Source organism: Schistocerca nitens, chromosome 3 (genome assembly GCF_023898315.1).
Source record: "Schistocerca nitens isolate TAMUIC-IGC-003100 chromosome 3, iqSchNite1.1, whole genome shotgun sequence".
NCBI classification, from domain to species: domain Eukaryota; kingdom Metazoa; phylum Arthropoda; class Insecta; order Orthoptera; family Acrididae; genus Schistocerca; species Schistocerca nitens.
Genome location: NC_064616.1, coordinates 472528404 through 472542118, shown reverse-complemented (window position 1 = coordinate 472542118; position 13715 = coordinate 472528404). Strand labels below are relative to the sequence as shown.

At 47.8% G+C, this 13715-nt stretch overlaps 1 non-coding gene across 1 annotated transcript; it reads right to left on the bottom strand.

Annotated features, from left to right (window-relative positions):
• Positions 1 to 334: 334 nt before the first annotated feature.
• On the bottom strand, positions 335 to 409 carry Trnat-ugu (transfer RNA threonine (anticodon UGU)). Its single transcript has one exon. It is a non-coding gene; the product is annotated as a tRNA-Thr (tRNA).
• Positions 410 to 13715: the final 13306 nt, after the last annotated feature.

Here is a 13715-nt window from a genome sequence, read left to right as displayed (position 1 = left end):
GTTACTGCTTGAAGTTTACAACAGTGGCAGTCGAAAATACTAAAGTGAAAGACTCAACTGCAGAATGACATGCTGCATATTAGAGCACTCCGTCAGTTGAAGCAGCTCAAAAAAACTCGAAGATTTTGGGAACTGGCCACATAATTATTTTATGGGATTTCACATATCGAACAGCATGGATTTGACCTTCGAAACGGGTGGCGAGAGACTTTATTCGGTTTCAGAGGAGAATTGGACAGATAGGCGAACGTATAGAGATGAAATGATAATTAAATGAACACCCTAGCTGCAAGCAGGCGTTGATACACTTCATTGGGGACATGTTGAAAATGTGTGCCCCGCCCGGGACTCGAACCCGGGATCTCCTGCTTACATGGCAGACGCTCTATCCATCTGAGCCACCGCGGGCACAACGGATAGTGCGTCTGCAGGGACTTATCCCTTGCACGCTCCCCGTGAGATCCACATTCCCAACATGTCCACAACACTACATTCGTAGTGCGCCTAATAGATGTTTGCCCATCATACTCATTACTCGTGGCAGATTAATCTACCAAGTCCCGCACGAGTTCGGGCATAGCGCACTACGAATGTAGTGTTGTGGACATGTTGGGAATGTGGATCTCACGGGGAGCGTGCAAGGGATAAGTCCCTGCAGACGCACTATCCTCTGTGCCCGCGGTGGCTCAGATGGATCGGCAGTCCGGCTTTCGCCGCCGTGCAGTGCGGACGTGTTGTTATTTCCGCCTGCGGAGCGCGCGCGCTCGCTGTTGTTTACATTTCAGCGGCCGTCACTTACGTGCACTAGAATCATGGCCAACCGTTTTCGAAAATCAACTTTACGTTTCAACTTCTGCAACGACTACGCACGACCAAAGGCCTTGGAAGTGGAACGCTTCCTACGCGACGTTACTAAGATCCCAGCTTCTGACATCTTGGGCATCCATTTGTCCATATTAAGCAGTACTGTGTACGTCAAAGTCGTCAATGACGCGGTATGTGAAAGAATACTTCGTGACACCAACCATGGATTACGCTTTTGCCACGCCGACGGCAACGTCGGAGCGGTCACTGTCGACCATGCCGGCTTAGGAATGCGCACCATACGGGTTTTAGAACTCCCGTTCGAGCTTCCAGCGGAAGACGTTATCGCGGCTTTCCGCCCCTATGGCACTGTACATGGCCACACTGCCGAACGCTGGGCGCAATTCCAAACGTACCCCGTTCTTAACGGTGTACGGCAGATCACCATCGACCTCCATCGCCACGTGCCATCTTACCTGCAAATTAGCGGGTGCCGCGCGGTTGTCATATACGACGGCCAACCCAAGACCTGTTCCGGGTGCGGCAAAGAAGGCCACCTCAGATCTGAGTGTCTTCAGCGACGAATCATCCAATTGCCAGCCGCTACCGTGGCACCTCCGGCTCCGACGACGGTTTTACCGATCACCTACGCATCGGCGCTCTCTTCTCCTCCCACCGGCCGCCGCCCATCGGACCATGCACCGGTGACCCTTCCAGCTGCTACGGATACCGCTGGGGCCGACGCGTCGCGCTCAAAGCCTGACGCTACTCCGGCGCCACTACCAACAGCGACGACTTCCGACACCCACCCGCCTGAACATATGGACGCCCCTTCATTTGACGTTCCCGCGGCGGCCTTCCTCTCAGAGCGGCGCGACTCCCTCCCGTCTTCCGACACGGAGGGGCGAACCCGCAAACAACGTTCACCTAAGAGGCGCAAGAGGAGGCGCCGTACGGTCTCGGAACGAGACGGATCACCACCCCCCGATGCTCCAGAGGCCGTCCGACCCGACGAGGCCGCGGAGAACCTACACGACGATACGAATGACGACAACATGACGCCGACTGTGGATACGTCGATGCCTACTCTACTGGCTCGCTCAGGTGCTCCTGAACCAACGGACTCCGCAGATGCGACTGCCGCCGAGACGTCCTCTGCCCCTACGACCGAAGTGGAACGTACGACCACCACAACGACAACGCCTTCAATGGTGTGGAGTGAGGACGTCGAAGAGGACCCGGACCACACGCTGGGGACAGAGTTACCCCAGACGGAAGCATCGTTACGCCGCTGATAACGCCGTCGGGTGGCGTACGGCACGACTCACCGTTGCCTCGTCCCTCTTCATCCTCCGCCGGTGGAGTTCCCCTCCACGGCGGGGTACGGCTCCAAACCTACCGAATAGCGACGATCAACACTAACACCATTAGCTCACCCGTGAAACTTCAACTGCTGCCAGAGATGATATGGGCGTCGGACGTCGATATCGCACTACTACAGGAAGTACACCTGGCCACTCTTCCAGACGTCGCGGGATATAACACTTATCCTTCTCCTGGTGACCACCTGGGACGCGGCGTAGCCATCTACGCCAGAGAAGGCATTCCAGTGGCCGATATCACATACCTTCCATCTGCCAGAGGCATGGCCGTCACCGTCATGGGGACCCGTATCGTCAACATTTACGCTCCGTCAGGCTCCACCCGCAGACGCGACAGGGCACTCTTCTATTCAGAAGACATCGCTCCTTTGTTTCTTGGACGCTGCGACCATTACTTGCTTGGGGGTGATTTTAATTGTGTCTTGCACCTTAAAGATCAAGTGCCCCACTACAACACCTGTCAAGAACTGCGTCTTGTCGTCCGAGATCTGTTGCTCCGCGACACTTGGGAAGTTCGGCACGGCGACGCGCCTGGACATACTTACCAGACGAGGCACTCCGCGAGCCGCCTTGATAGAATTTACGTCTCTCGGGAACTCACGCCTGCAGTCCAAGGTGCAGAACTTTGGCCCCTGGCCTTTTCGGACCACTGTGCCTACATCTGCAACATTCTCTTCCCCAAGCAAGTGGTCTGGCGTAGTCGTGCACCGTGGAAGCTAAACACCTCCCATCTTCATGATCCCGAATGTCTTCAACGTGTTACCGAGACATGGGCCACCTGTGAACGTCGCTTACCTAAATACGGCACGACCTTGACCTGGTGGCTAGAATGTGCCAAACCTGCCATTCGACGTACTTTGATTCAGTATGGAAAGGAAGTTGCTATGTGGCGCCGGCACACTACCGACTATTTCTACGCCGTTCTCCGCGACCTGGACGCCCAACCGCCCACCCCCGACACCCAGAGGGAACGCAGCAGGATTAAGGCGCAAATTGTAACTTTGACACGCCGTAGACTGCAGGGGGCTATGGTGCGAACCCGACGTCAAGATTCGGCGGAACAAGAACATCCGACCATGCATCATATCGCCTCCGATAGGAAACATCGACGACGACAACTCATCACCGAGATCACCACCTGTCGCGGCCAGCACGTCACTTGCCAGGCCGAAATCGTCAGTGCCTTTGTCGACCACTACCGCACAATGTACCAGGAGGAGACTACCAACAACCACCCTGAGGAGTCTGTGTTATCACACGTAACTCGCACCCTCACCAGCGACGAAGCGGACGAGCTGATGGAGCCCATTATGCGTGACGAAATCCACGATGCAATCAAAAAAAGGTGCTCTGAATAAGTCACCTGGTGTCGACGGATTGCCGATAGAATTTTATCGCGCTTTCTTCACACTAATGGCGTCACGGTGGACAACGATGTTTAATGAACTGCTGACGATGGGGAACGCCGTACCGTCGTCCTTCGTCACGGGAATTATTATACCCATCCACAAACCGACACCAGGTGTGACGACAGCACATTACCGTCCCCTGACTCTGCTTAACGCAGACTGTAAAATTTTTATACGCCTACTGGCAACGCGATGCCGCAAGATCCTGCCTAGCATTCTATCCCCGGAACAGACAACTCCGGGCGGCTCAGTTAATATACAAACGGCCACAGGAGAATGTCGCGATTTAATTGCACTGGCAGCGGCGTGCAGACTCCGCGCAGCAGTGGTTGCCATTGATTTTGACAGCGCATTCGACAAATTGCGGCATTCTTTTCTGTTCTCAGTGATGAACCGCATGGGTTTTCCACCAACCTTTATCGACGTGAACCGGCGCCTGTACGGCACCGCCGAATCTCTGATTCAGGTTAACGGCCGTGTGGCGGGACCAGTGGCGATCCGGCGTTCCGTACGGCAAGGCTGCCCACTTTCGACCCTACTCTATGCCATAAGCCTGGAGCCACTCATCGGGAGTCTGACGAACCACCTTTCTGGTCTCACTTTGCGACAGCACAGTTTTCGATGTCGTGCGTATGCGGACGACCTCCTCCTCTTGATCCGCTCACGGAGTGAAACACACACGGTACTTGATTTGATATCAACGTACGGCGCTGCAGCGGGCAGTAACATGAATGTGGCTAAATCCGCGGCGATGCCCATTGGACGCGGCCTCTCACACGACGACTTAGCACCTCTCCCGTGTGTACAACAACTACGATATCTTGGTATCATTTTCACCTCCACCGTGCGCCGCTCCGCTGCCATCAATTATCGGCGTGCACTCCAAACTATCCGCACGACGGTGCGACAAAATCTTCTCCGACGACTCGATTCTTTACAACGTGTCCAATACCTCAATCAACATGTGGCGGCCAGAATGGTCCACATCGCACAGGTCCTCCCGCTGCCATCAACTATTGGACGCAGCCTCCAGGCTGCCCTCGGATACTTCCTTACGGCCGGTACGATCTTTAAGGTCCGCTGCGACACGCTCACCCTTCCCCCGCGAGCAGGAGGCCTCGGCCTTGTCAATGTGCGACTCCGAGCGGCGTCCTTGTACATGTCCACCATGCACAAGCAGTGGCATGGGGGCACCTCCCTTACGCGCAGCTTGCTGGAAATTCTTGTGCCCGCGACCATAACACCACCAGTACCAGTCGGACACATCAAGCACCATTTGACCCACATTTCTGATTTCATCGTCGACTTCAGTTATGCTCACACGCACTTACCGACCACGCGTTCTCCTCGACCAAAAGATTTTTACACCCCACTCCTTCGTTCCATATCCAGCAACAATATCGAACTGAGACATCCGTCCACGCGGTGGCCAACGGTTTGGCGTCACATCCACCAGCCTTTTCTTCCCTCCAACGTCCGGGCAACATGGTACCAAGTCGCAAATGAAAAATTCGCCACAAACCATCGCCTTCACGCCATCGGACTACAGGACTCTCCACTTTGTTCCATTTGCCACCTCGTGGATGACGATGTCCACCAACTGACTTGTGCTGCCACCAGTGACGTCTGGAAACTTGCCCGACAGTTTGTTGCCTGTTACCTCCGCGTTCCGCCGGACTCGATTGACCCACGGACTTTTATCCATCCTGAGAATTCTTATTTCCCCGCCTCCAAAAATCATGCGATTGTATGGGTCAAGGGGTGGACGATCACCTACATGTATAATGGTGGCGACAAATCACGCCTTGATTTCTGGCAGTACTTACAAACCGCCCACAGTGAAGTTGAACAGCGACCGTGCTACTGCGCCTTCTCCGCCAACTACCTACATGCGATCTTTACTTCACCCCCGCTCAGTTGGATGGTGCCACACGCCGACAGCACTCCCGCCCCCCCTGCTGACATGTGAGACTCCCCGCGCTCCTTTCTACATTTGTCACCCACAGTGGAGTAGGCGCATGGACACACGCCTCCTTTCTTCAATGCACTACCCCAGACAACACTGGTCTTTCCCTCACTCCACTGTATATTGCTTCACACCTCTTAGATTACATCAGAATTATTATTCTTTTTTTCCCAACACCTTGTTCATAAAAAAAAATTCCTCGCCTTGTACGAGTATATTGTCTTGTGTTATTTTCGCCGGAAGGATGGCATTTCTGTTGTATTTAAGTTTGTACCAATAAAGATCTTTTTTTCATTTACCCTTTTCCTGGTGACTAAAACAAATTATAAATAACAATAAAACAAAAATAAATCAAAAAGCTACTTTGCGGGAGTGCTTCAGGGACGGGAGGGGGGAAGACATCGCGGCCAGGCCTCGGGTTTCGACCCCTGCCCGCCTTGTCTCCACCTACTCATAACTGAACACTCTTAAAAAAATAAAAAAAAGGTGGTGGGCTCCAATGCGAAATGTAAAAAAAGGGGGTAGCGTCTAAAAAAAATAAATAAAAAAAGGATTAAAAAAAAGAAAAAGAAAAAAAGATAGAGCGTCTGCCATGTAAGCAGGAGATCCCGGGTTCGAGTTCCGGTCGGAGCACAAATTTTCAACATGTCCCCAATGAAGTGTATCAACGCCTGCTTGCAGCTAGGGTATTCATTTAATTATCATTTCATTTCTAGCAAAGCTGCATGGTCATCCACGGTAACTGTTCTTTCGGGAACAGATACTACCGTCATATATAGTTTGAACGTATAGAGCCAATATTACAAACCGATGGTTACAAAAGGTGAAAGCTTAGTAGATGTATCTCCTTCTCTCTCTCTCTCTCTCTCCCTCTGTGTGTGTGTGTGTGTCTGTCTCTCTGTGTGTGTGTGTGTGTGTAGCTTGGCACAATATGAAATACATGCCAGTTAGACATCAACCAGTCTCAGCTTGCCGACTACGCGGTTCTGCAGACCTAAACTTAGTCTACGATAAGCACACATTCATTTTGTTCAGTCGGTGATGATACTATGCTTGGAGATCTTGAAAATATTGATTTTCTGACTAAATACTGCTGACTCAGCAGGAAAGTATGTTTAAATACAAGACGGCTGTGAGTAGAAGTAAGTCATCGGTGCAACAGCTGCTGTGGCTGGTGCTGCAGTTTTCTGTACGTGCATCGTAGAATTAATAAAAATGTAAGTCTAATCTGAACTAATACTACTACTACTACTACTACTAATAATAATAATAATAACTGAATTATGCCTATAATTTAATTGTTACAATTCGAGAAAGCTGGAAGACTTCTGCTTCTGTGTTACAGAACATGAAGTGATGGTGGAAGAGCAATATGCACCGAAAGATTGTCAGTACTGCGGAAGGACACTCAGAAAGGGCAACAGACCCTGAGTGCAAGACCCCCCAACACCAAATGTGGAGTAGCACCGCTGGTCTGTCGGAAGAACTGCAAGACATGTTTACCATCAGAATTCTCGGCTATCGGCAAAGATGAGATTTACTTTCCCAACAGCGGCACCGTGTGCATAATATATCGTGGAAGAGTGAACAATATGGACACAGATGATTTCGAAAATAGTGATACGAACTAACGTTTAGGCCTAGTAGAAAAGACTGTATATATTAATGTCCGTTCCTATTCTTAGCGTATCACACACTGAAAATACGTGAGACCATAATTTTGGCTCTCTAAAGGAGAGCGCATCTGTATTTAATTACCAAGAGCGTTTAATTCTCACAAATAAAGTCACTGGATTTGGTTTCAAGCTAAACGTTTTCTCAGAAGTGAATGTAAAAATAATTCAGTTCTCTAAGAGCGAGTGTTTCACAGAATCTGAACACTTTGTCACTTTCGAAATGTATGATAACTATGAATGTATTCATTACACTGAAGTGATTCTGTTTCGGTATAACAAACTGGTTGATTTTTAAATTAAGGATGTACACTGACAGAAAAAAGTCGCAACATGAAGAAGGAGTTCTGCGCGTAACGAAAGTTCTCAGCCGTCTTTCTACATGGGAAAGATGATGTCTATTCTTTTTTCGCGCCTGTCGCATAAGAAGTACTTAGATAATTATAACAAAATCAGCGGCTATATTTGAATCCAACATCGTTTATTATTGTTAAAGCGTGCTACCAGTTTCGACACAAAATGGTGTTATCTTCAGGTTCCAAGCGTAACCTGCCATCCACAACCGTCTTCATGTGAAATGAACAGAATCGTATGCAGCGGAAAAGATTAACTGGATTCCGAACCTTCCTTACGTGGCAATAACAAGCCCAACATGGTCACTTGTACATGGTAGGTTACGCTTGGAACCTGAAGATAACACCATTTGGTGTCGAAACTGGTAGCATGTTATAAAGAGAATATACGACGTTGAATTCAAATACAAAAAAATGATTCAAATGGCTCTGAGCACTATGAGACTTAACATCTGAGGTCATCAGTCCCCTAGAACTTAGAACTACATAAACCTAACTAACCTATGGCCATCACACACATCCATGCCCGAGACAGGATTCGAACCTGCGACCGTAACAGTCGCGCGGTTCCAGACTGAAGCGCCTAGAACCGCTCGGCCACCCCGGCTAGCAATTAAAATACAGCCACTGGTTTTGTTATCATTATTAAAGTACTTCAGGTCCAGCTGCAGTTCCACTTCCTTCAGGGATTACCAGAAGCCGGCCGTTGTGACCGAGCCGTTCTAGGCGCTTCAGTTCGGAACCGCGCTGCTGCTACGGTCGCAGGTTCGAATCCTGCCCCGCGCATGGATGTGTGTGATGTCTTTTGGTTAGTTAGGTTAAGTAGTTCTAAGTCTAGGGGACTGATGACCTCAGATGTTACGTCCCATAGTGCTCAGAGCCATATGAACCATTTGGATTACAAGAAAGTTGCATAAGAGTCGCGCTAGTAGCGCCATTATGAATATGCAAATAAGATTTGCCTTAAATACACGCTGTAACGGTCGTGAGCGTTAGTTTCCTTTGAGATTGGACGTGCAGAGCTGATGTTAGTCAAGGATGCTTTCAAGGTGGCAAAGATGCCATTGTCAACACCTCACTGAGTTTGAAGGAGATTATGTCATAGGACTAGGAGAAGCTGGATGTTTCTTCTCCGATACTGCAGAAAGACTTGGCAGGAATGTAGCCACTGTACATGATTGCTGGCAGCGGTGGTCACGAGAATGTACAATCGCCAAGACCTAACGGCCAAGTGACACTACCGAGAGGGAATACCACCGTGTTCGGCGTATGGCTCTGGCACGTTATACTGCATCTGAGGCAGCAATTTAAGCAGTATTTCGCACTTCAGTGACACAACGAACTGTTACAAGTCGGTTATGTCAAGGACAGCTCCGAGCCAGACGCCCTGTAGCGTGCATTCCACTGACGTCAAACCACCGCCGTTTGCGACTTAAATGGTGTCCAGCAAGAGCTCTTTGGAGGGCAGGGTAGAGGTCTGTTGTGTTTTCTGATGAAAGCTGGTTCTGCCACGGTGCCAGTGATGGCCTTGTGTTGGCAAGGAGGAGGTCAGCTGAGGGCCGGCAGCCAACCTGTCTGTGTGCTAGACACACTGGATCTACTCCTGGAGTTATGGTTTGGGGTGCGATGTCGTATGACAGCAGGAGCGCTCTCGTGGTTATCCCACGCACTCTGACTTTAGATCGACATCATCGGACGACCACTCCTGCGCCAATCACTAACAGCATTACCCTGTATTGACCGAGCAAGTACAACAGGCATGGAACTTCATCCCACAAGCCGACATCCGGCACCTGTACAACACAACACATGCACGTTTGCATGCTTGCATTCAACATTCTGGCAGTTACAGCGGGTATTAATGTACCCGCTTTTCACATTTACAATGGCTTATCTCGCGCTTAACATGTGGTTTTAAAATGTTAATAACTTAAATATGTTACCCAGACAAATGTATAATGATATTTCATTACTGTACATTTATTATTTTTTGGCACTGGAATTTTTTCTGTAAGTCTATTATGCATGTTAGATACAGTGTCAAAACATGGTTAGCTGCAGGTCAACTGAGAAGCTACTCGACCGATAATAGGGGTTGCAAGGAAAATAAACCCGACAACTAGCGGGAGTGTTGCGCTGACCCCATGCCTCTCCGTACCGAATCTAATAAAGCTGTTGGGAGAGGATGGCAATGCGATCGAACGGGCCAGATTGGCCCATTTATTGCCAGAACGCGAAACTGTCTATTCTCTCTTCATACTGAGCCTCCAATACTTCGAATCAAGAATTTCCTTGAACCCTTCAATCACCACTTATGTTTGATGCTGCTTGTGTAACAAGCCTTTTACAACGAAGAAATTTGTGACGTGTTCCACACTTACACTTGGCAGCCGAACCCGAATGGGGCCTCCTTGCCAACAATGCCATACGATCGTTTCATTTCATCTTCTGTACCGGGTGTGCAGAAACTCACGGAGGTCCAGTGTCAGCTGTAATTATCATATGGTGGAGAAACTTGGTAGATATTCTAATGCGTTAATGCAAAACCGATTTACGATGGAAAACTATTAGTTCCTATTTTTGCCACCAGGTGCAAATTTGGTGTTGTTAATGCAAGAAAAACAGATAGAAATGTTTCCATATGTAATTGGTTAGGCATGGGATGTGGGTAGAAAAGGTGAAACAAGTGAGAAAGGTATAATGTGGATTTTATCATGTTATTAAGCTGCTTACATAATGTGTTGAGTAGGAGCATCAGAGACGTCGACGAGATACTGCGTCCGTAAAACAACGTGATCGACAGTTGCTCGCAGCAGCAACATGTTCCTGTACACTGGCCTGCAGATCAGGTAGAGAGTCAATTTGTCCCGGTAAACACTTTCTTTTAGATATCCCCAGAGCCAAAAATCACAAGGATTCAGATCAAGTGATCTTGCAGGCCATACATCTGGAAACTCTCAGGAGATAAAATGTTGATGGAAGGTTACATTAAGCAAAACTTTCAATGGGCGAGCAATATGAGGTGTTACCCCATTCTGCTTGAAAACAGTGGTTTTCAAATAATTGCGCACTTCCAACGCGGGAATCACATTCTGTACAAGGCAGTCTCGATAACATGCAGAAGTTATAGCGCACCTGTGACACCCTCTGTGTGCATTCTCTGTAAAGAACATACCAGAATAAACGAGCTTGTGAATCCTCACTACACACTCACATACGGTGAGTGCAGTGGCTGTTCGTGCAGAACTTGCGGTTTAACAATAACAAAAATTTGTCAGTTTTGTGTATTCATTGCACTTAGTAGTATAAAATGTACCTCGTTATCTGACACTCCACTCCTTTTCACGTTAGTCAGACATCAACAGAAACACCCTGCGTCTGTACAATAAATGACTGGGGTTTTGAGTGGACCCTTATTCTATGACAGAGCACATCGGTGTTTAGCTGTACACAAATTATATTTAATTCAGGATTATTGTCAAAGAAGTACACGAGTTTAAATAGTTTGTAACATGTCATTGTTAGGACAGTTGTCAATATAACGCATTACGTTCTCTTTAATTGAAATAACACTGAACACAACCGAACCCTGCCTCGGGCATGGGTGTGTGTGATGTCCTTAGGTTAGTTAGGTTTAAGTAGTTCTACGTTCTAGGGGACTGATGACCACTGCAGTTGAGTCCCATAGTGCTCAGAGCCATTTTTTGAGCTGGACACAACAATATCAAATTTTAACCAGAAAGTTCTCGACAGAATTATTCTTAGACTGCACCGTGAAATTGGCCAATATTACGACAAATCATCCGATTCCGGTTCTAAGTTCAGTACTATTTAGTATGACAATCAAGGATACGGAGGATGGTTAGTTTTTTGCGACAAGCTGAGCAAAAGATTACTCAAGGTTGCTCGAGTTTATAGTGGACGCAAGCTGGTGAACCAACAATTTTATGCGTCTGCTAGCGGTATTTATCTAAGCTGCGATGAGCTGTCGGTTGCATGGGTACTCTCGTACTCTGAAAATCCTATAAAAGCTAATCAAAATCTTTACTGTGTATATCAGCAGAAACTGTCCAATGTTTCTGCTTAGACGAGAAAACATGCACTCATCCCTAGTCTGAAATATGGCGATATACACATGAATAGATGGAGCAGCGTGCATATTACGATGCTCTCTCAGTTCTCACAATAACAATTAACTACGCAGTTGTTTCGTTTCTTCGTTGTTGGAGCTCAACGACTCTTCAGCTAATATCTAGCTGAATGTCAGCCAAAGCGAACGCAGTGTTCACACAAAATCCCTCCTCTGGCGTCGTACAGAGCGTGATGCGTCCTGTTCTGCACTTGACGCTGGTTCAGAGGTGAGTCCCCGAAATTTTCGGTCTTGTGTCTCTTGTAGCAAACTGTCTCCGACCTGGGTCCTTTCGTGCTTCACATCACGGCGTTTTCCAACCAATAGGAGTGTTCCTTTGATCTCGTGGAAACTACCTCTGCCAACCGCAAAGGGCCTACCTTCAAACTGAGTCGAAATTTTGGCACTTTACTCCTTCCTAGTTCATTTCAGCCAATCGGACATTTTGTGCTCGCTCCAGACGCCTAAGTTACACGCATACATCATGAGTGTACCACGAGCATTTCACGTGATAAACTGCGTGTCTGTTTGTCTCCAGCTGGAAATTCCCCAATGTAGTTTTCTAAAGCATTTCCCTGTAGCACGCAGCTCTGGCCTGCTACCTCCTCTCCTCGATGTGTCGTCCAGGGCGTTCTTTGTCCCTATCGCCATGGGTGCCCAACTCCTTTTTCAAAAGTGTTCCATTGTACTCGGGCCATGATGGCGCAACTCGCGTCTGCCCCCAAACTAAAACGTTTCCTTCAGCAGCATTTTACACGTTTTGCTCACTTTGGGTACTGTGTATTAACACTGTTGAACTGAGTGCCATCCCTTTGCTTTGCATACTGCACATTTTAATGGGCAAATCTGCTCATTTTCGCCAAAGTATGTCAGGTGCCATTTTCACCTTCTTGTTATGACGTATAAAATCTTTCAAGCAAGGTGCGAAATTGACATTCATTCAATCTGCCACCTTACAGTTATTCCACATAATATTCACCATTTACATGTCATCACCTTCAATCCATGCGAGGAACCGAAGAGGAAATTCAGAACTTTGCTGCAGATCATAAGGCTTCAGCTGCCTTCACCTTCTGTATCTTGTACAGGTACCAGTGTATAATTGACAGCAAAACTTTCCGTACTGTTGACCATGGGATGGACCATTCTCATGACACTGAACAAACACCAGCACTACGCAGAGTCCATGCTGCATGGTCGGTTATGACAACAGCAACCTCATCAGTAACTTCCACCGAGATGGGTCGCCTTCCCCTTCCTGATGCCAAACCAAGCTCAGTTCTATATTCTGATTTCATTATCATCTTCTTTAAACCATTTAATGACATCAGGCCTCTCCTCAGGCCTTTCAGTTGGCAATAATCTCTCAATACAGCACTGTTAATCGCTGTCATTCATATAAAACAGTTTCACTAACAGCGTAAGGTCTCATTTCTTGATAGCCATATTGTTCACTCATATTACGGTTTGTCAAATGAAAGCCTGGATGTCATACCTCCATACAGTGTACAGCGTCAGATTTGCACCTGGTGCCCAAAACTGGAACTACTCGTTCTCCAGCGTAGACCGGGTTCGCATCAACGCGTTAACATACCTATGAATTTTTGCTACCATATGTTAATGACAGCTCACATTGAACGTCCGTGAGTGGCTGCACTTTGGAGTTAACCATACACTACATACTGATGTGCAAAACATCACAGAGTGTTAAGAAGTCATGTCACACTCAACACTAGTTGATCACCTAATTCCAAAGAATTACCATCCAACAAAAAAACATAGAAACTTAATTAAAAATTCTTAAGCCTACCAACAGCTTATAACAAAAATTAACAATAGGATAGAATTATCATATACAAAAATCAATAGCTTAACGAAAGAATTTAATGGTTGGGAAGGGTGTCATAAAGCTATTGTCCCTTCTCCCGAAGCAAACTGGCCTACAACTGTTACAACTGGTCCCCGATATCCTAATGCTGCCACTGGCATGGAGTTGATG